This window comes from Bos grunniens, chromosome 28, assembly GCF_055505025.1.
Source record: "Bos grunniens cultivar Pamir isolate PY7600 chromosome 28, Bosgru_T2T1.0, whole genome shotgun sequence".
In the NCBI taxonomy this organism is placed as follows: domain Eukaryota; kingdom Metazoa; phylum Chordata; class Mammalia; order Artiodactyla; family Bovidae; genus Bos; species Bos grunniens.
Window position 1 is genome coordinate 41378653 of NC_141192.1, and position 19341 is coordinate 41397993.

At 43.7% G+C, this 19341-nt stretch overlaps 1 protein-coding gene across 4 annotated transcripts in view; it reads right to left on the reverse strand.

The window, feature by feature from the left end:
* The window catches only part of DISC1 (DISC1 scaffold protein), a 423187-nt gene that overhangs the window by 47960 nt on the left and 355886 nt on the right, over window positions 1-19341 (reverse strand). The window lies entirely within an intron of this gene.

Below are 19341 nucleotides of genomic sequence, written 5' to 3' on the forward strand. Positions count from 1 at the left end.
TTCATGTAATAATTTCATGAAGGTTTAGATTTTTAAAATATCTTCTTATTGAATCCATTTGTAATGAAGCGTAGTAGCTAATTTGAGTCTCTCCTATGAAGGAGAATAATTAGGTCATTAGTAACAATCCCTTAAACAAATGACTTACAGCCATTTGAGCTATGTGAGATCTTTGGTGATGTTTTTACAACCAATAATGAGACAATTTGAAGACACAGGTTCAGTGTTTCTGGGGAAGCTCTTGAATAGCGAATAGAGATTCATCATTCCTATTATTCCTCATTTAAAAGCTAAATGAAGTCCCAGAGAGATCATCAGATTGTAGCTTGAATCTTGGTGGAACTTAGGAATGAGTGTGCTATTTACAGAGAATGATGTTAAAAGAGGGGCTAGGCAGGAAATTTGTGCACAAGTTTCCACTCATTTTAGAAATAGAAATAGTTCTACTACAGTGAGTTAGAATGCTAACACAGTGAGTGAATTCTAACACAATTCACAGTGAGAGAACTGTACGTGTCTAACACAGATGCTAAAGCTGAAACTCCAGTACTTTGGCCACCTCATGCGAAGAGTTGACTCATTGGAAAAGACTCTGATGCTGGGAGCGATTGGGGGCAGGAGGAGAAAGGGACAACAGAGCATGAGATGGTTGGATGGCATCACTGACTCGATGGACATGAGTTTGAGTGAACTCTGGGAGTTGGTGATGGACGGGGAGGCTTGGCGTGCTGCGATTCATGGGGTCACAAAGAGTCGGACACGACTGAGCGACTGAACTGATCTGAACACAGACACTGACAACTTCATTTCTTCTTACTAAACTCTCTTTCCTGACCTATTAGTATTTTCAATGATAGAGTATTAGCATTTTACCTCATTCTTTAGGAAACTTGAAAATAACCAGGTCTTTTCACAGAACCATAATGGAGTAAACTATCAAACCCGTATATGAATGCCCAGTGGTACTAAGCCTTCAACTGCAAACTGCTCAGACACCACCAGTCCTCATGTGTCTAAAATATTTTCATTCTTTGCACAACATAGATTAAAGTTCCAATTTTCAGAAACTGATTTTCTTAGAAATTTTAAAATATCATTCCTTTGTCTTCTATTTTCCAAGAAAGAAAGATTAATACAATCCTCCCCTGAGCAAAGACTTGTAGATAGTTTAGCCTGCTTCCCAAAATGCCATCTGAAACTCTGACAAGAGGAAATGTAGTATATGAAAAAAGTGTTTGTCTAGGAAACTGTAGTGAATACTGTTATTTGATGAGCCAATGTCTCTTCTTCTTATCCTTCCTAACAAAACTCAGGGAGTATTCAAGTAAACAACCCTCCTTTGTTGGGTCTTACTGGATGGGCTTCCCTGGGGGCTCAGCTGGTAAAGAATCCTCCCGCGATGCAGGAGACCTGGGTTCGATCCGTGGGTTGGGAAGATCCCCTGGAGAAGGGAAAGGCTACCCACTCCAGTATTCTGGCCTGGAGAATTCCATGGACTCTATAGTCCATGGGGTCACAAAGAGTCAGACAGGACTGAGCAACTTTCACCTTCACTTCACTGGATGATAAGCCTAGCTCCCCAGATAGACTGTGACTAGATGAAAACAGATAACCTATGACAGTCTATTGGGCAATCCTTTATGGTACAGGGGTTGGCAATCCAGATAGCTAAACTAAGTCAATCAGACCAAGTTCTATGGCCCATGCTGAGATGGTGGTGGGTGGCGAATAGTTTTCGTTTTCTCTCCCCAAACAGCAATGAACAAAGAAACCACTGTGTCTATCCTGTGATCTAATGGAGTCTTCCTACAGGCAAAGCTGATGCATTGTGAATGGAAATGATCGGAAAAAAAAAAGAAATGGAAAGAATCTTTGAGTTTTTGATGACAAGTCTGAGTTGCTAACTCAATCAACCCAGGTATCCATCCTACTTTTGTTTAAGCCAGTTAGAGTTTGTATGCCTATTAACTGTGGCTGAACATAGAGTTGATTCAGTCAAGATCAGATGACTTTGATTGGAATTTAGCCTCTACTATAAAGTTTGGTGATCTTTGGAAAGTACTTTCTCGCAGTTTGAGTTTCTACATTTGTAATATAACATCTCTTATTATCTCAGAGGATGGATTATAAAAAAGAAAGATATAAAATGATATATACAATATATAAAAGAGCAATAGTAGTAGAAAAAGTATTGAAGTTCTCAAATCTTGAATACTGGTAAGCACTAGGAAAATGAAAATCAGTCTTAAATGTGCATGTATGATGGCTAGGATATGATAATCATGGGCCCTAGTTATTTTTCTCCTATTAATTGGGTGAGACCACTAATTAATTCCACCCAAGATTTAACCTTCCAACAATGTAAAAGATGTTTTTCAGAAAGGTGGTACAGTTATTCATCTTCATCATTCTCATCATTCCTATCATCCCCATCATCTCCATCATCTTCATCAACTCCATCATCTCCATCAACTTCATCATCTCCAGCATCCCCATCAATCTTCATCTCCATCATCTCCATCATCTCCATCAACTTCATCATCTTCATCACCCCCATCATCTGTCTCCATCACCACCACCACCCTCATCATCACTACTGTTAATTAGCAGTGATTGGTCAGAAGTTGTTCTAAAAGTTGTTACCTCAAAATAACTTTAAGAAGTAGTCAGTATTGCAACACTGTGGAAGATTTAAATTACAATTCAAATTCTTTGACATTCCTACAATCGAGAGGTGGAGTCTCGTCCTCTCTTCTTGATTCTGGGCTGCCTTACTGACTTCCTTGTAACCAGTCGATCCTGGAAAAGGCCCTGTAGTTTCCACCAATTGTTCTGGGACACTTGCCCTGAGGGAAGCTAGCTGCCAATCAAGAAGTCTGTCTATTCTGAAATCAGCACACTGAGGGGACTACATGCAATTGGCCAATGCAAATTGGTCACTGATGCCAGCTACAATCTCAGCTGATGGCTACTCTCAGCTGCCAGTCATGTGAGCACCTTGGCTGTCCAGCACAGCTGAGCTGACAAGACAGCAACCTCAGTCTCATGACTACAGCCTCTAGTGAGAACTGCCCAGCCATGCACTTCCTGAGTTATGACCCACACAATTGTGAGCAAAGTAAAATGGTTGTGCTCGGAGAGATCTCCATTTTACAGGTGAGAAAATTAAGGTATCCTCAAAAGCCAAAGACATAGTCTAACCATAAGTCTGCTCAATTCCCTCTCCTTTGTAGATAGGCCAATTAGCCACGATTGGATCAGCCACGGGATCAGCCAGTCCTTCTAAAAGGACTTTTAGAAGTCCTTTCCGACTTTACAGCTTCTTTCAAACCGTTACTCCGCTCCCCGCCGCCCCACCCCACCACTGCCCACTGCATCACTCAGCTGTAAACACCGAGACAAAAACGGAAAGAGAATATCACCAGAAATAGCTATTGATATATAGACAGATAATTATCTTGAACAACTGAATGCTCAGTTTTATAACATGAAATCCAGGTTATCAGGAATCTCCATCAACCCAGCTCCTCCTCTTAATTTCTCCATTTATATTCATGCTCTCTTTATTCCTGCCTCCTCTTGGCTTATTTGTTGCTCTTGCACCATTAGAATTCCATCCTTGGAGAGCAGTAATCCTGACTGCCATGCTGACTGCTGCTCCCAGCACCTAGCACAATGTGATGTGTACTAAGACTCAACACATGCACCCCAACTGACATGCACACACTGGCATATTTTAAACAGGTAACCAACACAGTACCAGGAGCTCTACTCAATGTTATGTACAACCTAAATGGGAAAATAATTTGAAAAAGAATAGATACATGTACATGTATAACTGAATCGCTTGGCTATACACCTGACACTATCACAACACTGTTAATCAGCTATACTCCAGTATAAAATAAAAAGTTTAAAAAAGAGTAAACCGATTAACACAGCACTGTTCATCAACTACACTTCAATTTAAAAAAGAAGAGTGAATTGAATGAAGGCCAGACATTATGGTCACTTTCAACGTTCTTCTTTCCATCATCAAACTATAGATCCTAAACGGAGAACATTGTTTAGGTCTGTTATTCCTTTTTTGACTCTACTTTGCATTAAGCAATTCATCTTGTCACCCCTGCAGTTAATTATGAGCCTTTCTGCCTTCAGACATTCCACTCTTCTAATCTAGCACATCTATTATTGCTCCAAAAACGTTAGTGGCCTTCATTGCTTGCCAGATGGAAGCCAGCTCTTTCAAGGCCTTTCCCGTTGACCTCAGCCCTACTCTGGACACCTCCCCACGGCTCCCCTGTGTGTTCCCCGATGACACCCAAGTGCATCGCTCGCTCTTCCCAGGACAAATGCACAAGTTTCTAATTTCAGACAATCACTTCTCATGCTTTTTCTTTTCCAAAATCCCCACCTGTTAAAAAGCCAACCAATTCATCAAGGCCCATCTCAAATGTCACTTTAGTAAAGAACTCTTCCCTCATCCCTCACCATGTATAGTCTCCATTCTCTGAACCCCTATGGCATTTGGTAGTATTCTTAATACAGTTATTATATTCTGCTTTGATGTCTGACTTTGATGTACATATACATTCTACTGCAGGTTTCTAATGAAGTTTGAGAATAATTCATACTCATTTTTTTAAAAAATCCTGTGAATCATACAGTCTAGCAAGGTATTAACCATGATAATAATTCAGTAAGTATTTAATTAACTGAATGAACTTTCGGGAAAGATACACTAAAAGAACTCCTCCAATTTGAAGCAGATAAAACAATTAAGTGAAAAAATATCCACCCTAATAAAGGTTAATAGGGGAAAAGCTTTCCTGATAAGTGATCCCAGTGGACTGACTACATTAAAAATTAAGGTCTCAATATGCCACTCAACTGGCCAGTGCTGCATTGTTTTCTAAGCTGTTCAATGACTAAATGGAAATTTTAAATCATTTGACTACAAGTTTAAAGTGGGGAAGACACAAAAACCCGAAAGTCAAAAAAGGGACAAAAAGTGACAAATCCAGATACATGCAAATTTCAACTTCTAGACAGCAAAATGCCATAAATGAAAATCAAAATTCAAATGGCCTGTTTAGGAAAAAATATTTCTAATACATTGCACAGTCCAAGAATCAAATTCTTTAACCTTCAAGAGTTCTGAAAATCAATAAGAAGAAAAACAAACATTCCAAGAAAGAAACAGAATCAGCAGAAGAAGAAAAAGAAATGACCAATAAATACATAAAAAGGTGATCAGCAACATTTCAAGGTAAAGATGTGCAAATAAAGCATTACCCTTTTTTAGGAAAGTCATTTGGCAATGCTTGTTAAGATTAAAAAAGCACATGGTCTTTGATCTAGCTGCTCCACTTCGAAGCATGTACCCTACAGACATATTCAGACAAGAAAAAAAGAGCTGCATGGAAAAGTACAGTAATTGCATCACAAGAAACAACTGGAAACAACCAAAGGGAGAAAACAAATCAACCAAATTTACTGTTGCACACAATGCAACCATTCACAACAGAAGGCTAGGCTATGTTTCTCAAAATAATGGAAAGGCTTCTAAAAAAATTAAATCAAAGTAGGCAAAGCACAGAACAAATAGTATCCTGTTAAGACCTCATTTGAAGTTTAAAAAATAACAAAAGGGCAGACATATACATCCATATATGCCTAAGCACAAGTAAAATATTTCTGGAAGAATATACTTGAAATTGTTTCCTTATAGTTGGGAGGGGCATGGGGGATTTACTTTATATTTTACTGTTTTCTGCTGTATATATTCTTTTTTTTTGCATTCAAATAAACCACATGTATCCTTTATTTTTATAACAGAAAGGAAATCTAAATTTTAAAAAAATTTATCCACTGCTTTTCCTTTGGCCTTTTGGCCAAAATTTGCACAGTCCCCTTTGCAGAGAGATGCTGTCCTAGTTTCTGGGCACATGTGTGATCAGTGCAAGCTGTCAGTTGAGGAAAGGGCTTCCTAATCAGAGCTTTTCGAAGTAGGAGCTACACTAAGTCCTGAGAGCCACAGGATAAACAGAAACACATGCCCATGCTGAGGGCAGCCAAGGAATTTTAAAGGGAAACAGGAGCTAGACAGGAAGAGAGAGAGAGAGCTTCATAAATCGCCCCCCAGCTCCTCTCCTGGGTACTGTCCAATAGCTCAACTTGAAGAGAAAAGGAGCCAGACCCCACCCTGTAGGTGAAGGCTATGATTCTCCCCACCTCTCGGAGCAGGCACCTTTCCACAGACAGCTCAGGGCTGGGATGGGAAGAGAGACCTACCAAAGGGCTCCCACTGAATGCTTTATGGGACAAACGTTCAGTCAGAGTGTCAAAGAGGAAAGCATCCCTACAGCTCCATAGACATGTGCATCTGGCCTTATGGAAAAGAAAACAGAAAAATGTCCCCAAACTGTGTTCTATGGAGAAGAGTAAAAGCTACTTGGGAATGAGTGATGCCCCGAGCCCCAGCCCGGAGATGCTGCTGGCACAGTGTGAGAGCCTTGGAGATTCTGCGGGGCTGGAGCAGTGGAGGCCATCAGCTCATGCTGACATCGTGAGAGCCTTAGGTGGGCTTTCCCTGGTGCTGGAGTGCTCAGTCCATAAGCCACAGGAAGTGTAACATGAGCTCCAAACAGACCACAATCATGGCTCCAGAGACAGCAAACAGCCAGGGCTGGAGCCTCTGACACGAAAGGGAGCCCAGCAGCCAGCTGCAGCCTCATCATGGGCTGAGCCCCGATCCCCCGAACAAAAGACGTGATCAATATATACTCCAAGCAAAAGGAGCTCACCTTAGACTTCTTCACAGATGATAGACTGCAGGGGTGAAACAGGGGTGCTTTATGACAGCCCCACACAGCGGGATGAGGCACTGAGCTGCTGGATGACCACGTTAGGAGCAGTGGGCGCACCACACGAACATCCTTCGTTTATGGCCCTGCAGCCCATACTTCTGCTTTGACCTGTATCCTAGATTGTAATCATCCACATGTATTTGTTGCTGTTGTTGTAGTTCAGTTGCTCAGCTGTATCTGATTCTCTGCGACACCATGGACTGCAGCATGCCAGGTTTCCTTGTTCTTCACGATCTCCCGGAGTTTGCTTAAACTCATGTCCTTTGAGTCAGTGATACCATCTAACCATCTAATATATATTTGCTCCCTCCCAAAGCAAGGACAGGACTTCCCTGGTGGTTCAGACGATAAAGAGTCTGCCTGCAATGCAGGGGACCTGGGTTCTTTCTCTGGGACAGGAAGATCCTCTGGAGAAGGGAATGGCTACCTACTTCAGTATTCTTGTCTGGAGAATTCCATGGACAGAGGAGACTGGTGGGCTACAGTCTATGGGGTCACAACGAGTCAGACATGACTGAGTGACTAACACTTTCACTTTCAAAGCAAGGACACCTTCGAGGTCAGAGTGTGCCCTTGATGAATCAGGGAGTGAACAGACTTTAGTGTCCAAGGTGACACTCAGGCTGTCTTGCACTGTCCTCAGGCCATCATCAAGGCTGGAGGAGATCAAAGCCCAGAGCTCCCCTCGGGCCGGCAGAAAGGATGCTGTCAGCACAAAGAGCAGGAAGACTACGGAAACCTTCCTACCTCTCAGGAGAACATGTGCTGTGCCTGGGCAAGGGCCTTGGCACCTATGCCTCGCAGCTGCAGGTTATTCTAAGACCTTGGCTGCTGCTGCTGCTGCTTTTCAGTGGCTAAGTCATGTCTGATTCTGTGCCACCCCATGGACTGTAGCCCACCAGGCTCCTCTGCCCATGGGATTCTCCAGGCAAAAATACTGGAGTGGGTTGCCATTTCCTTCTCCAGGGGATCTTTCCAACCCAGAGATCAAACCCACGTCTCCTGCTTGGCAGGCAGATTCTTTACCACTAAGCCACCTGGGAAATCCAAGACCCTGGCTATAAACCAACCAAGGAAAGAGAAAGCCAGAGAGCAGAGTGGCCACAAAAGGATCATAACAATAGGACTGGTAAACAAGAGCCTCAGTGTTGAAGGGGCTGGAGAGATGAGCAACAACCTTCCCTGAGCTAGTTCTCCTTAAATGTACGAGATCAGGCATCACAGTGAAGGCCGGTCCACAGGACAACCGAGCCGCAGTGCAGGGGGTGCCCATGGCATAGGGGGTCCCACCAGGTATGCACTCAGAGCTCCTGATTGGCTGACTGAAGTTCATGGGGGCTGCACTCATTGAAATTACCTGCAAAATCTCATGTGAGAGTGCAGGAGAATAGGAGCCACAGATTTCATAAGATTCTAATATAGGCATGTGATTTTTTTTTTTTTTTTTTTAAGAAAAGAAAAAGGGATTAATGTACACATGGTTCACTTGGCATTCTTGGTTCCCAAGCCAGGGCGGGCCTGAGACCCTGCCTTCCAGCCGCATCTGGGTGGTGCCCGTGTTGCCAGTTTGCAGCCACACCTTGAACAGCAGGGTCTTACCTGCTGAAACCTACAGCCTCCGGGGCTGACCCGGCCTGCACCCACAGGGTTCAGTGCCATGCTGACCGGTCCATATGTTAGCACATGTGACAAGAAATACCTGACAAGAGACAAACTCAGACAAGTATCACTGGCACTTCCTAAATGCCTTTGGAGTTTACGACCAGCTCATCATTAATAGGGAAGAGCTAGGAAGACTGGCTTCCATCACCGCTGAAGAAAGATAACCCAGAGTACCAGGTGCCTGGGCCTTTCTTGTGAGTTCAGAAGGAAATCCAGCAAAGAGAGTAGTTTTTCTTCATTTTGGCTTTTATCTACCACCTCTGGGAAACTGACAGGAAAAAGAAGGATGGTCAAGCGACTTCATTTTGTTTATAGAGAATGTGTGTGGTGCTGAATATCTATGCATACGAAAGATCAGATTAAACCTTTCCAGGCAAAATGAAGCCTAAGTGGTTTCTGGCAGCAAATTCCACTGGCAAAGACTGTCGATATAGAGTGGGTCTTAGCCCTCCCAGCCTGGCTGGGCTTTTGGCCGCCAAGGAGCGTCCCGAGGGCTGAGCAGTGCTGAGACGCGGTCCTGAGACAGGAGTCTACGGGGGCAAGTAGAAAGCCTAGCTCCTGACAGCCGCTGGATTGTGCATCTACAGCTCTATCCCCAGTACACAAAGTATCATAAAGGCTGAAATCCAAATTGAAGTCTAAAAATAGCAGGATGAAATTATTTCCTTCCTTCCCTTCACCAGAGAGCAAAGCGGCTGACATCAATATCCGCAGGGCACAACTGACTTCTCCGAGTTTGCGTGGAAAGAACGATTACACAACTGCCCTTTCTCACCAGCAGACCTACTGTCCCAGGAAATAAGGAAGGGAAAGCAATTACACTGTTGCTGAAAACCAATAATGGATATTTGATTACGATTATTAATGGGGAAAGAAAGAGATGGACCGCTGAGCTGCAACCAACCGCTAAGTGAATTTGCAGGATATTCCAAGAGGGGGATTAATTTTTTGTTTTCTTTTCATCTCTCAGCCAGTCATTGGAATGTGACACCAAACTTTAAGCATGGCCTGTCACATCCTTATCAATATTCAATGCCACAGCACTGTGGTCACATTATCTCCCCTGGATTCCCAAGTGACAGGCTCCTTGCTGTGGGGGCTTGTTTTCCCTTTGCCTCTAAATAGGAGGCGGATGTAGCTGAGAACCGACTTGTCAGGTGTAGGAAATTAACTAATTTTCAAGACATCAGAAAGACATTTTGTAGCAAATATTTACTTCTCTGTTTCTTTCCTCCTGATATTGAACATGCATTATCTAATCTGGAGGACGCGGGATTTATAATCTCTCTGAACCAAGGGATGTTATGGCTCTTGCTGAAAAAAAAAAAAAAAAAAGAAAGAAATGCTGTCAATTCCTTCAACCCCTGGTGAGAACACTACTACAGCACGAAGTACATTTGTCATAAAAGAATAGAACATCTGGTGAGGCATGCAGGGAAAGAAGACAAGGAGAGATTTCTCTGACTTGATATGGCACCTGAAAACCCATTCCCCTGCACCGGCTACCTCACCACTGAATTTCCAATCACTGTCTGCCTCAAGGTCCAGATAAACATGGCAGCTTCATGTATTGGCCATTAGCCACTAGAGCTCCCCAGACAGGGAAGGCTGGGAATGGGGAGAGCTGAATTAGAGGGTGCAGGCTGAGAGGAGACTGGTACCACCCTCACTGTGCCTGCCAGGGCTTTAGGCACTTGTCACACATTATTTCATCCTCTTGTAAGATTTCACTACCAAGGTGAGTATTATTATTACGATGCTCTCAACTCTGTAGATCAGGGTGTGGACTCGAGGGTCTGGTATTTGCTCAGTTATCCAGCTAGCTAGTTGGTGGAGCTGAGACTGAATCCCATCCTGATGACAAAACCATGACCTGATGGCATTAGGTTTTCACTCATTTTGTGAGAAATATTTACTTTCCCTCTCCACCTGGGAAATGCAATTTCCTATTCTATACTAAAACCAAACAAAACATGTAAGGACTCATTTGACTGGTCTCTAAGTCCTAAGTGCCAAAGACCCATACAGTCACCCATACCTGATAATTTTTTTGTGATAGATCTTGCTCATTTTTGTGCCAACATAGGAACATCTCTCTTGAGATGACAGAAATAACAGTAGTTGCTGTAAATGGTAACAGACAAAGCAGGCATTCATTATTATGTGCAAAACTGAGCATTTCCCTAGACTGCCTGTCACACACAAAAAAAGGATTTCAAATGAAAACTATCTCAAAATTCTATATACATACACACACATACACACACACTTTTTAATCTAATCCTTAACATTCTGCAAACTCTAACATTCAGCCTTTTCCAATAATAATAGTAATCATCATAATAGCCTTTTCAATAATGATAGTAACAATCATAATTATTATAAATAATATTATTCTTGCAGATAATAATAGCAACAAACATTTACTGAGCCTATCCCATTATTGGTGAAAATAGGCCTGATGTATCTCATTTAATCCGCATAATAGCTTTGTGAGGGTTTCACTGTTATATGTCTTTTTAATAAACAGGAAAACTGAAACTTAGAGAGGTTAAATAATTTCCCAGGTCAGAAGGCACTTCCTTGGTGGCTCAGACAGTAAAGAATCTGCCTGCAATGCAGGAGACCCTGGTTCAATCACTGGGTTGGGAAGATCCCCTGGAGAAAGGAATGGCAACCCATTCCAGTATTCTTACCTGGGGAATCCCACGGACAGAAGAGCCTGGCTGTATATGGTGCTGCAGTCAAACATGACTGAGTGACTAAGTATGCATACCTGGTCACAAAACAGAAGCCAGGATCAGATAATCTGACCCAGGACCGTCTTCTGGACCCTGCATCATCCCTCTTCCCAACCCCTCATCCATCTAGGTCCTTGCCAGGCACTGGCCCCAAACCGACAATGCCTTGCTCTCTCCAGACATCCTGGAAACTCTTCTAGCTTGGGTACTGTCTTTTCTTGCTACCTTCCCTTGACTATTGGCACTCTCACCTTGCCTTACACTAAAGAAGCAGCCACATCTCAGCCACCAGGCAGCAAGCTCCCTAAGGTCAGGTCTCCCTTCCCCACCCACCCAGCTTGGGGTCTGGGGCACCATGAATCCTGCGCAAAGCACTTCCCCCAAGCCCATCCTCTGAGATCATGGTTCTGCCCCACTCCTCACCTAAGGGTATGAGAAACACTTGTCAAGATCTTCTGAGTGACATCTCTTCATACCTATAATGATAATTTTGAACTTTTCCCCTTTTCTGTTTTTATTACACTAAAGCAGCCCCCAGTCCATCAAACCATACTCAAAATACTATTTTCTAGTATTTTAGTAGCACCAGTTATTCCATTTATTCACGTTCCCCACGTGTTCTACCCCACATGTCCTGGTACATTTGTACCTTAAAGTAATTAAAATGCCTGTGTTTATAAAATATATAAGGTAGAGTTGGCTGGTTTCATCACAAAATTGTGTGTGTGTGTGTGTGTGTGCGTGTGTGTGTGTGTGTGTGCATGCGTGCGCTCAGTTGTATTCAACTCTTTGTGGCCCCATGGACTGTAGCCTGCCAGGCCCCTCTGTCTATGGAATTCTCCAGGCAGGAATACCTGAAGTGGGTTGCCATTTCCTACTCCAGGGGATCATCCCACCCCAGAGATCGAACCTGTGTCTCGTGTCTTCTGCACTGGCAGGCAGATTCTTTCCCACTGCACGACCTTGGAAGCCTGATCACAAAAGGTGTGACTGCAGAATTCTTTAAAGGACCTATGTTGCCTGACAGATACATCTGTTTGTTCCAAGATCAGTAATGACTTGACAGAATCTGTCAGACAGACTCGGGGTCAGACTGCTCACAGCTGAGCGCTGACTGTAGGCAAGCAACTTATCTGCTCTGAGCCTCAGTTACCTCATCTGCTAAGTGAGGATAATGTCAGCATCTCACTGGATTGTGACAGCAAAATGAATTAAAATATGCAAAGCACCAAGAACAAGGTCCGGATGTGATAGGTACCACTACCAATACTTCTACTGTTATCATCACCATCACCTCCATTACAGGGTCCTCCAAGTTCAGGGCCCTGACTATATGCCAGTTAAGAGTTCCCTGACTCAGCTCCAAATCTCCCTCACTGCCTGCTTTGCAAACATTTTAGCTGGACCCTTTAAAACTTTTTCCTTTGCCAGCAGAGGGCGCTGGAGAGACCTTCTTAGAGGAGGTGGGTCCTGGTTTGGGTTTTTTCAGGTGGACGGGGGAGCCTGGTAGGCTGCCCTCTATGGGGTCGCACAGAGTCAGACACGACTGAAGCGGCTTAGCAGCAGCAGCAGCTACTAGTAAAGAACCCACCTGCCAATGAAAGCGGAGAAGGCAATGGCACCCCACTCCAGTACTCTTACCTGGAAAATCCCATGGATGGAGGAGACTGGTAGGCTGCAGTCCCTGGGGTCGCTAAGAGTCAGACACGACTGAGCGACTTCACTTTCACTTTTTCACTTTCATGCACTGGAGAAGGAAATGGCAACCCACTCCAGTGTTCTTGCCTGGAGAATCCCAGGGGCAGGAGAGCCTGGTGGGCTGACGTCTATGGGGTCACACAGAGTCAGACACGACTGAAGCGACTTAGCAGCAGCAGCAGCCAATGAAAGAGACAAAAGAGACAGGTTCAACCCCTGGGTTGGGAAGATCCCCTGGAAGAAGACATGGCAACCCACTCCGGTGTTCCTTTCTGGAGAATCCCATGGACTGAGGAGCCTGGCAGGCTACAGTCCACAGGGTCTCAGCAGGATCGTAAGGGGATGGCTCCTCTAGACCCAGCTCCCAGAGCACATACAGCTGCTGCAGTGCCCAGGGCCCAGAACACGTGTGGGAATCTCCCAGTTCCTAGCTCCTGCAGGGAGGGTGGTGTCCCCCGTGCTCGGCTTTATGGGTTCTGCAGCACCAGCTCATTCAGGCTCCTTCCCCAGCATCCAGTTCCTTTTATGTGAACAGCTTCTGCTGCACAAGCCCCTGAAGCAGGCACAGCTGCTCCAACACCAGCGTGTCAGCAGCTCCTGGAAGGCCACAGCTTCTCTGAGAACCTCCTCAAGTACTTTGTCAGCAGACTGCCTCTGGTGAGACAACTCCCTATGAACCATCTCCTTTGGATCCCTGGAAGGTAGGTCCCAGGAAGTTCCAGGTAGAGGCTGGCCGCAGGTGCACTGGTGTGGCCCCACAGGCTTCCTGACTGCCATTGGTCATACCCCTTAGCTTGGGAGCAGCGGTTCCTGATCTCAGCCCTGAGATTAGCAGCTAAATGCTGTTTACTTCTTCTGGTGGATCCCTCATTACTTCAATACTTTGTTATAATGAATAGCTCTCTGTCAGGTGGCGCTAGTGGTAAAGAACCCACCTGCCAATGCAGGAGACATAAGAGATGCAGTTCGATCCCTATGTTGGGAAGATCCCTTGGAGGAGGGTGTGGCAACCCACTCCAGTATTCTTGCCTGGACAATCCCATGGACAGAGGAGCCTGGTGGGCTACAGTCCCTGGGGTCACAAAGAGTCAGACACGACTAAAATGACTTAACCTGCCCACATACTGTCCCTTGCCAACAAAGGTCCGTCTAATCAAGGCTATGGTTTTTCCAGTGGTCATGTATGGATGTGACAGTTGGACTCTAAAGAAAGCTGAGTGCTGAAGAATTGATGCTTTTGAACTGTGGTGTTGGAGAAGACTCTTGAGAGTCCCTTGGACTGCAAGAGGATTCAACCAGTCCATCCTAAAGGAGATCAGTCCTGGGTGTTCACTGGAAGGACAAATGTTTAAGCTGAAACTCCAATACTTTGGCCACCTGATGCGAAGAACAGATTCATTCGAAAAGACCTTGATGCTGGGAAAGATTGAAGGTGGGAGGAGAAGGAGACAACAGAGGATGAGATGGTTGGATCACATCACCGACTCAATAGACATAAGTTTGAGTAAACTCTGGGAGTTGGTGATGGACAGGGAGGTCTGGCGTGCTGCAGTCCACGGGGTCACAAAGAGCAACTAAAGCAACCAAACTGAACTGAATACTGTCCCTGTTCAAGTTACTTGTCTTGAGTTCTGTCTCATTATTAGACTTTGACCGAAATACTCTCTGCTCCCATTTCCTTCCCCTTATTAGGAACCATCCAGGGCCCTCAGCCTTCTTTTTCTTTCATACACTCCAAGTCTATTCTTTTTTGGGGGCTGTGCTGGGTCTTCGTTGCGGTGTGGGCTATTTTCTCTAGTTGTGGCAAGCAGAGGCTACTCTCTAGTCGCAATGCACAGGCTTCTCACTGTGGTGCCTTCCCTTGTCGCAGAACCCAGGTTCTAGGGCTTTCGGCCTTCGGTAGTTGAGGCACGTGGCTCAGCAGTTGCGGCTCCCAGGCTCTATAGTGCAGGTTCAGCAGCAGCAGTCGCACACGGGCTTAGTTGCTCTGTGGCATGTGGGATCTTCCTTGACCAGAGATTGAACCCTCGTCTCTTTCATTGGCAGGTGGACTGTACCACTGAGCCACCAGGGAAGCCCCACTCCAAGTCTTTTCTTGTCTTAAGATATCTTTTTCATTTTCCAGAATGTCCTGAAATCCCACCAAGCCGTTCCACGACTGGCTCCTTGGGCATTTCCTCTAAGTCACTTTCCAGGGTTTCTACCTGCAAGAGCCCTCAGTCACCATCTAGTACATGGTCCTGTTTCCTCTTCTTCACCACACTTATCACTGCATGAATTATCTTATTCTCTCCTCTGCCTCCTTCCCTAATTAAATCCAAGTTGTGACAGCAAAGACTGCGCCTGGATTGTTTGCTGCAGGGGCTACAGGGAAGAGGGGTCAGATGTGGGAGCACTTGATAAATAGCTGTATAAAAGAGATGAGAAGGGAGAATAAGAAAGTTTTGTTTTTAAAAAGGAGGAATCTAGGTCCTAGTTGTAATGGCCTTTACATGTAATGAATTACTTCTATCACCTGTTCTCCCAGTCACTGCTGCCTCAGATTCTGGAAGCACCAATATCGGTGACTTCCTACACTTGGTCACTAAGACCCACAGATTTTTTTAGTTAAATTTGCCCTTTCTTCTACTGTCTCTTCTCCAGTTCCATCCTTCTCCACACATCAGTCCTGCCTCTATGAACTCATGACTGTATTATCTTAATAACTTGCATGCTCAGTCGCTCAGTTGTGTCTGACTCTTTGTGACCCCATGGACTATAGCCCACCAGGCTCCTCTATCCATGGGATTTTCCAGGCAAGAATACTGGAGCGGGTTGCCATTTCCTCCTTTGGGTAATCTTTCTGACCCATGTCTCCTGAATCTCTTGCACTGGCAGGCAGATTCTTTACCACTGAGCCACCTGGGAAGTCCAATAGCCTACTTACTGGCCTGTCTAATTCCAAGTTCTTTCTCCTTTTAAATCTATTCTGAATAGTGTTGCCAATGAATTTTCCTAAAACCCTGCTTTTCTTTGAGCCCTTCCTCTCTTCTTTACAGACCAGTTGTTACTTGTTTCCTCCAGCCTAAACATACTGTCTCCCTCCTAAGGCCCCCTACGTTTGCTCCATGCTGCCTAACAAGCTGTACTGTTCATCAAGGTGCGACAGCCCTTCTGCCTGTTCAGACTGGCTCTCCCCAGCCCCATGAGTGAGCCAGGCCACCCTCATCCCAGGGCCCACTCATAGGGGTTCTCCTTCACCGAGATTCTGGTAGGGGACAACTCAAACTTTCCACTCTACAAACACTGGCAACCATGGGATCACTGACACACTCCTCTGTCACCTCCAGAAAACAGCAGGAATCTTTTAGACATGTATGTTGTCTTTCCTCATATTATCTAAAGAAATGCCTAAGCTCCTTAGTTCTCTGTGGCTTCCAGTAAGGTATCAAATGCATATTGGGCAAGGATGAATGAGGACAACTGACAGCCTTCTGGTTGAGGATCAATGTGAATTCTAGGGTCTGGAGAATCTGCCTTGGGGCAATCTAAGATCTTGTTGTTCTGTTCTGTTCTGTTCAGTCACTAAGTCATGTCTGACTCTTCTCAACCCCATGAACTACCACACACCAGGCTTTCCTGTCCTGCACTATCTCCCAGAGTTTGCTCAAATTCATGTCCATTGAGTCGGTGATGACGTCCAACCATCTCATCCTCTATCATCTCCTTCACCTCTTGTCCTCAATCTTTCCCAGCATCAGGGTCTTTTCCAATGAGGCAGCTCTTCACATTAGGTGTCCAAAGGATTGGAGCTTCAGCTTCAGCATCAGTCCTTCCAATGAATATTCAGGACTGATTTCCTTTAGGATTGACTGGTTTGATCTCCTTGCAGTCCAAGGGAATCTCAAGAGCCTTCTCCAACACCACAGTTCAAAAGCATCAATTCTTTGGCTCTCAGCCTTCTTTATGGTCTGACTCTCACATCTGGACATGACTACTGGAAAAACCATAGCCTTGACTATACAGACCTTTATATAGTCGGCAAAGTGATGTCTCTGATTTTCAATATGCTGTCTAGGTTCCCCTAGAAGGCTCTAAGATAGTCATCTGACCCAAATCACAATCTTTCTCATGATTCTAATATTAAATCTAATATGACACACTTTGCTGTGCCTTGTATAAAAAAACTTCTTTGGAAAAAATCAGAAATGAGAAGTTTCACAAAGGTGTTTGTTCTGTTTAAAGGTCCTCCTCCTGTCTATTTTCATCTGGTGTATGTTTCATAGTTTTCTTCTTTTGAAATTGTTAAGAAAAAAGACTTTTTTGGGGAAGAGCTACATCTTTCCTCATACTTCCAACCCTGGAAACAAGGACCCAAGGAAAGGACACAGGTGCCTATTAGTTAAATGATGTTGGTCCTAACAGTTCAAAGGTTCAAGCCTCTTGAGCAAAAAGAAATTAATTTTTAAGTTTTCCATGTAACAAAAAATTGGAAAACAAAAAATGTCCTTCAATGAAATGTGGTTAAGCAAATTGTAATATGTGTACTTATTGGAATGTTAATTACTCTGAAAATTGTGGTTATAATTGTCATGTGGTAACAGAGAAAAATATTTTGACAAACCACCTGGTTGGAAAAAAAAACAGTATTTCCAAAATCAGTTTATACAATTAATTATAACTATTGTGAGTCCTGGCAGATCTTGGAGTGGCATACTCTAAGTATGAGAAGGAAAATAAAAATGTTAGCACAGAATGGGTCACAAACAGAGCTCTGCACAATTGAAATCTAAAGAGGATGCTGGCTTGCTGTTCTTTACGACTTGACCCCTTTCTGATTAAATGGACTGCTGGGTTTACAATACAAAGATGCTTAACGATTTGTGGGTTCTATGTCCTACTCTCGGGAAGGCCTACATTCACAAGTAATGCTATCAGATGCAAGACAGCATGTGCAGTACTGCACCTTTCATCTAAGAGAGGGTTGTGAAAATATATGGGTATGTTATTAAAAAGCAGTGGAAGGATAAGCCAAAATTGAATTAAGATGGGTTCCTGTAAGAAAAAGTCAAGGAGAGGCTGAAGAGATGGAAAGACAGCTATACTTCTCTGATTGCACCTTGTTTTGTACATTTAACTTTGAGAATAAATTTTGTATTATATATTTCTAAAAGAAGCAACCACTAAAATAAAAGACAAAATGGTTAGCCTACTGTGCATTGAGCTAACTATGCACCGAGTTGATGGCTGAATGACACCAAGGGGAATTAATTAAAGTGATTTTGAAACTCTGTAATTTAACTCTGCATCCCTAGTGGGATATATGCTAAGAACAAAAAGAAATGCAAAGAAGTCTTAGGATGTTTTCAGTTATTATATTGTTAATTAAAATGTTTAGTATTATTCTGAAACCATACATAAAATGGTTATACCAAATATAATATAATATATATCTGTGTGAGCTGCATGCTCTGTCACTTCAGTCACGTCCAACTCTTTGTGACCCTGTGGACTGTAGCTGCTTCTTTGCCCATGGGATTGTCCAGGCAAGAACACTGGAGTTGGTTGCCATCCCTCCTCTAGGGGATCTTCCCAACCCAGGGATCAAACCCATGTCTCCTGCATCTTGTGCATTGCACATGGATTCGTTACCACATGCAGTCAGCAGGGAAACCCCAATAGAACATATATCTATATATACATATAGATATACACACACATATATAATGCAATATACTGCATGAGAGTGAAGTGAAGTCACTCAGTCGTGTCCAACTCTTTGTGACCCCATGGACTGTAGCCTGCCAGGCTCTTCTGTCCATGGGATTTCCCAGGCAATAGTACTGGAATGGATTGCCATTTCCTTCTCAGGGGATCTTCCCAACCCAGGGATCTAACCCAGGTCTCTCGCATTGTAGACAGACGCTTTACCATCTGAGCCACCAGGGAAGTCCTAATGTACTGCCTACATATATTCAGATATACTTTATAACAAAGATAAATGAAGACAGGTAGGTATACAAGTCTCTTAATGATATAAGGAATAAAATTTTTCAGCATAAGAGAAAAAGAAATGCAAGTATAAAATCAAAGAAGTAAAACTATATAATCATAAATTGAACTGGAAATAACAGTGTAAATCTGTGATATAATTTCTTTGTCTGAAAGAAAAATCCTAGCTCTACTTAAAAGTTTAAAAATAACAAAAATCCAGTACCTGTTAGCATCCCCAGGGCCCAGATTGTGGTCTCTAAATATCATTTCCTACTAAGAGTAATAAGAGCACCTTGCAGAGAATACTGATTCTTGACTTGGGCCAGAAAATATTCAAGATGAGCCCAAAACATCTTGTTACATCAGAAAACAAGGAAGTACTTTGGTTGATGTGAAAT